We start from the raw sequence: 6096 nt of genomic DNA on the forward strand, positions 1-6096 counted from the left end.
TGAGACCAACCACAGATGCACCTGTTGCATTCCACAGCAGCAGATAACCATTGTTTATATTTTGTTCCTGAGGCCTCTCAACTTCTCAAGAAGAAAAAATCCTAAGGAAAGGATTTTTCATAAAAATGTCTGCGATACTCTCAACACTGAGTCCACCATGAAGTTTTTACAGTAATTTCTTCCTCCATATCAAGCACAGATTTACCAGTTGGCAATTTTACAATAACCACAGATGTGATTATCATTGATAGTGAAGGTCTCTGGTGTGAATCATCCCAAATGGGTTTGGCTCAAGCTGCAACTTTGACCTCAAATCTGAGACTAAATCTCTCAAATCTAAACACTGCTTCTTCAGTCTGGCTCTAGCAGCACTTCCACAGTGCTGATCCACAAGGCTCCATAAAACTGCCACATTGCTCTGGCAGCCTCTCAGTTTAAAATTCACCCATCTTTCTCCAGGGACAGCCACATCCCAGCAGGAGACAGATCCCTGCCAGGATAAGATGGGGATGGCTGTCTCCTTTTCCTAGGAGAAGCAGATGACATTAATTTTATTTCCATTTCTAATCCTGCATGTTACTTTCTCTGCAAGAAGGCCTCAAACCATGGTAGCCCCAAAGTGCTGGGCAGGCTGCAGGTGGGAAGTTGTCCTGCTTTGAAAAGGAAGTGAGTTATTGGGGAATTTGGTGGTCAGAAGTGAAGCACAGTTCCTGCCTCAAGGAGCTGAGCACATAACCCAAAAAGAGGCATTCATGAACTCCAGGGGTGCAAGCACATAACCCAAAAAGGGACATTCATGAGTTCCAGGGCTGCACTGCACGCCCCAGGGATGATGGCAGTGCTGGAGTTCTGCAGAGACAGCAAACTCCTCCTCCCACCTCAACCCTTGTGCAGGTTCTGCTCTGAGCCTCTGGGTGAACACAGCGCTGACCATCTCAGGAAAGTCACCAGCATGCAGAACCCAAGCAGTAAAACACTAATTACATTCCTCCAGAGAGAAGCTGCCAGTGCAAAGCCATTTGCTTTTTTTTTTTTGGTTTGGTATTTTGGGGGAGTTTTTTGGGATATTTTTGGGGGACTTTTTTGTTTGTTTGTTTGTTTTGGTGGGGGGTTTTTTTTGTGGTTTTTTTTTGGATTTTTTGTTTTGTTTTTTGGGTTTTATTTTGTTTTTGTTTGGTTGGGGTTTTTTTGGCTGAAGTTTCTTGCTTGGTTTTTTTTGTTTTGTTTTTCATTTTTGGGGTTTTTTTGGTTTTTTTCTTTGTTCTGGTTTTTTTTTGGCTTTTGTTTTGTCTTTGGCTGGTTGTTTTTTTTGGCTGAAGTTTCTTGCCTGGCTTGTGGCAGGGGCAGTGATGGCCACAGCTTGTTTCTCCTGTTGTAGCTCAGGAAGGATTTGCTGATTGCACAACTCCCCCCCTTCCATGGCAGGGTGTGCAGGGACTGATACAGCTCCTCTACAGACAGACAGACAGACAGAACGATGCTTGGAAACTCTACAGAGGGGCTCTGCTCACTTCCCAGAGGCTGAAACCCCAGCTCCAGGAAGACTTTCCCTTCCTGCCCTAGGTCCCTGTGTTCCCCTGAGCATTCATCTCCTCTGATGAATTTAAACCAGCATAATTTAGATATGATTTCCTCATGAATCAGTCATTTTATTGTAAGTGGATGAGCTGAGTTGGGAACACCGTGCTCAGCCCAGCTGAATGCCAAGAGCCCATTGAACTCACAAAGCAAAGAGCCCTGGGGCGAGACCAGGCAGCCTCTGCCATCCCAGGAGAGGCTTTTCCTTTCCATGGGGTGTGCTTTACTCACCACACGTGATTTCCCTGGAAATCAGCACCCAGTGCTGCCTGGGCAGCAGGGCAGAGTCACCACAGGTCACTCTCAGTGCCAGGTGAGTCAGGGCTGGGTAACTCAGTGCCCATCACAGGGTGGGGCAGCCCTGCCTGCTCCAAGAGGAGCTAGCTTTGCTCTGTCAAGGCTAAAAATGAGCAGTTGGTGCTCACTAGGGCTGAATTCCCTTTGTTTGAGGTTTAGAAGGGCTGAGTCAGGCAGAGCAGAGGGGCTGTGTGTGTGTCATCATCTTAATGCAAAGCTCCCATACCTTCTCAGTGATTTCTCATGGGCAACTCCTCACAGCACTAACTCTTTCTTCCTCACAGCACAGCCAACAAACTCCAGCTCTCTCCTCACCCATATAACCCAGTCTTTTATAGCACTCATCCTCACTGGACACAGCTGTGGCCTGTTAAGGGCAGGCCTGTTCCTAATCTTTGGTGATTGGTACAGCTGCAGCTCCTCAGGGGGGAGATTACCTTCTGCACCCTCTTTATTTTCTGACATTCTATCCCCCCACATGTGTGTGTGCTGCAGGTGGGCAGGAGCTCTCTCTGGGCAGGGCTGGCAGCTCAGTGCTGCAAACTGGGGGCTCCCCCAGCTCTGGAGCAAAGCCTGAGGGCAGTTGGGCTTCTCTGGCATCTGCTTCTGCAGATGTCCCCTATGGCTGAGAGCTGGCCAGGGTGGGATCTACTCCCAGTGACACCCCCTGGCCCCTTGCCCAGGGGCAGGAAAACACCACAGAATCACTGAACAGCGTGAGGAGGAATAGTGAATTTGTCTTTACAAACAAGCTGTGGGTCTGCTAGCTCTGGAAGATAAAAGAAACAATGGGAAGGATTCCACTGATTGATGAATGGGAAAAGATATTTTGTTTTTACAAATAAACTTTAGGTTTGCTGATAAACGAAATTAGACATTGAGAGATGAAAGAAACAATGGGGAAGAAAAACCCCTAAATTCCATAAGAATTAAAAATTCAAAAGGAGGGTTATACATTAGAGGGAAATCTCTGCTATCAGGCATTCTGGGCAGTGTGTGTGTGTGTGTCAGGACTGTGGGGTGACAGCCACGAGATTCTGTGCATTTGAGGCTTGGCAGATTCAGTTTAGATGTAATGTAATATAGTGCAATAAAATATAGAATAATATAGTATAAAAAGCTAATTAATTAGCCTTCTGATAAGATGGAGTCCTCCTCATCATTCCTCCTTCGTGGGGGTGAAAATATCCACTGTAGCTGTGATTAACTCACACATGGATTTATTTCCCTTCTGCTAGCTCCACAACGCTGCTGGGTTTCCCAGCAAACATAACAGAATCTGAGAGTGAAGAAAACCTCTTGCTTTTTGATTTAATCAATTTGTTTCCAGTGCCTTCCTGAATATACCCACTGCTTATTTACAGGAAATGAAAATGCAGCAGCAGCTTTTCCATGCCTGACACATCCAAACAGAGCTGCTACAACTGAGTGCTCTGAGTGTTCAGGGGTCTCTGCAGCTGCTAAGGTGAAACAGGAGGATTTCTCCCTTTTTATTTTTTGTTTTTGTTGTAGATTGTACCTGTGCTGAAACTTCCTCCTGGCTGCACCATGGAGAGGAGAGAAAGGACAGAGCTTGATTTGATAGAACTACTTTTGACCAAAAATCTTTGAAATCTTATTTAGGTGGCTTTACACTGAGCAGAGGGATCACTGGGACCTTTTGTTCTAATTTGCCATGGGTTGGGGTTTTTTTGTCACTTTGTGGTTTTGGAGATCTTTTTTTTTGTTTTTAATGAAGGTGGTAGCAACAGAGGGAAAAGACTTAATTCCAATTTTAAGGCTTAAATCCAATTTTAAGGCTTAAATCCAATTTTATGATCTAATGGCCAAAGTCCCTGTGCCTCTGTACTAAAACAAGCAGGTAAAAGCTGCCCTTCCCCCTAAAGAAACTCCCATATATTCCAGGGAAGCTGAGAAGTACCAGCTGATTTATATTGCTCTTACTAGAAGTTGCATGACGAAGAACAGTTCTGCCTTGTTTACAAAACAGAATTTCCCAGTAAAGCATTCCAGAAGTTCAGTACATGCAAATGTTAGAGACAGTGACTAAATACTACAATCATTATTTCCTTGAAGATAAGAAGCTTTCACTTTTAAATTGCTGGTTTATTTTCTGAATACTGTTGGCTTTAGAGGCAATGATGAGTTATTACTTCAGGTAAAACTAAATGCATGTAGATAATAATATGAATTCTTTCACAGGCCAGGAAACAGGGGAAAAAAATCAGAGTAATATTGCTTTTAATTTGATATAGCTGGTGTATCACATTCTGCCCTTCTTGAGCTTTGAAATATTAGAAAGCAAATGAAGCACTGCTATGTGAAATATTGCAGTGATACAGGGGAAATGTCAATGGAGACATCCAAGACATCCAGAACTGCAAAAAACTAACCAGAATTTGTAGGGGATGCTGCCATCTTGACAAGATGCTGATGAGAAAATACAGTGACACAGCTCTGATTTTAAAGCACAAAACGCTGGTGGGTTGCAGCACAGCTGTAAAGGCAGTGGATCAAGCTGCAAGCCTGAAAACCTGCACAGATGGAATGCCAAAAATGGATGCTTTAATTGTGTTTTCACGTTGAATACTGTGTTTCATAACTGCCTCCCTCCTGTAGTCACTTCAGAAAGGATTAACAGCACAGCTACTTGTTTATACTCTGTTTTCTTTAACACAAGGCATGGAAAACTCTGAAGTGCCAACCTGTGCTGCTCCCTGGACATTTCACAGGACTGAGGTTGTCTCTTTCTCCCGTGGAGCTTGAGGAGGTGAGGGCCATGTGCAGTATGCAGAATAATTCCTTTCCCAAGTACAAATGAAGCTTAAGCCAAAGGGTGATATAACAGCAAGATACAACACATGGTGAGGACCTCTCTATTTTGTGTTAGAAAGAAGTTTGGGTCCATGAATAGTTGGGGGCTTTTTTGTTTGGTGGGGGGTTTCTTACATATATATATATATATATATATATATAAAAAATATATATATAAAATTATATGTATTTTATATGGTTATCTTTATATATATATTTATATATTTATTTACTTTATACATATATCCATATGTATCCATATTTTTCCATATATCCATATAAATATGCATATTTATCTCTCTCTATATATGTATATTTATCTATATATTTTATGCATATTTATTTTATATATATTTGTGTATATATGTATATATTTCTATCTGTATGTATATATACATATATACATGTATTATATATATAATATATATACATGTATTATATATTATATAATATATATTATATATATTATATATAATATGTATATATACATGTATATATATACATGTGTATAATATATATGTGTGTGTGTGTGTGTGCATATTTTATATATATATATACATATATATGTGTATGTATGAGTAGGTCTGGCAGTCGAAAATCAGAATTCCCATGCCAGCTAAGACTATTAAATTCTGATTATCCCTATGGCAACATGCAGAAACACTAGATCCTGCCTGCAGGTGTAAATGTGATAAATCTCAGACAGGTGAGGAACTGTACAAAGATTTCCATGGGGATCTGGAGCCTGGCTGTTGACAGAAGCAGGGGAGGCTCTGTGGTTGAGTTCAATTTGCTTCTCCCTGTATTTGCTTCATGCTGATTCTCTGGAGTTACTGCCTCCACCCAGCTATAAAGAGTTGTTTGAACTCAATGTTGAATTAAGCAACCAACAGCACCCAACTCCCATTCCCAATGCCCTGACTCTAATAAATTTTCCAGAAGCTGTTCACAGCCAGGGCTAGTTAGGAAATGACGGGCAGCCACTCCCCTGGATGTTCAGGTCATGCCCATGGGCACATCTACCTGTGCAAACACACCCATTACCTTTATTAAGAGAAAGGGGGAGGAGAAATAGAATATTGAAAGAACTGTTGTGTGCAGTAGTTGGGGATAAACCTGTGCAAATACATTTTAAATCAATATTTAATTCTCTTTCCAGCCTCTGCATCCACAGCTACTGACAAATCACAATGTGCTTTCCCTCACCACACTCCAAGTCACCCTGGTCTGCTTTCACACCAGGACTGATGGCAGCAGGGACAGGCAGCAAGAGTTAAACCCACAGGGTGTTTCCTCCTCAGATCAAAGCACTCCACACAAAATAGTTCAGCAAAGAAAGCTGAGGCAGATTTTGGAGTGCACTGAAATCGGCAGCAACTTTTTATTAGCCTGGAGATAAAGCAATAC

The sequence above is a fragment of the Agelaius tricolor genome, unplaced genomic scaffold, assembly GCF_023055355.1.
Source record: "Agelaius tricolor isolate 1412-34295 unplaced genomic scaffold, bAgeTri1.0.p SCAF_7, whole genome shotgun sequence".
In the NCBI taxonomy this organism is placed as follows: Eukaryota; Metazoa; Chordata; class Aves; order Passeriformes; family Icteridae; genus Agelaius; species Agelaius tricolor.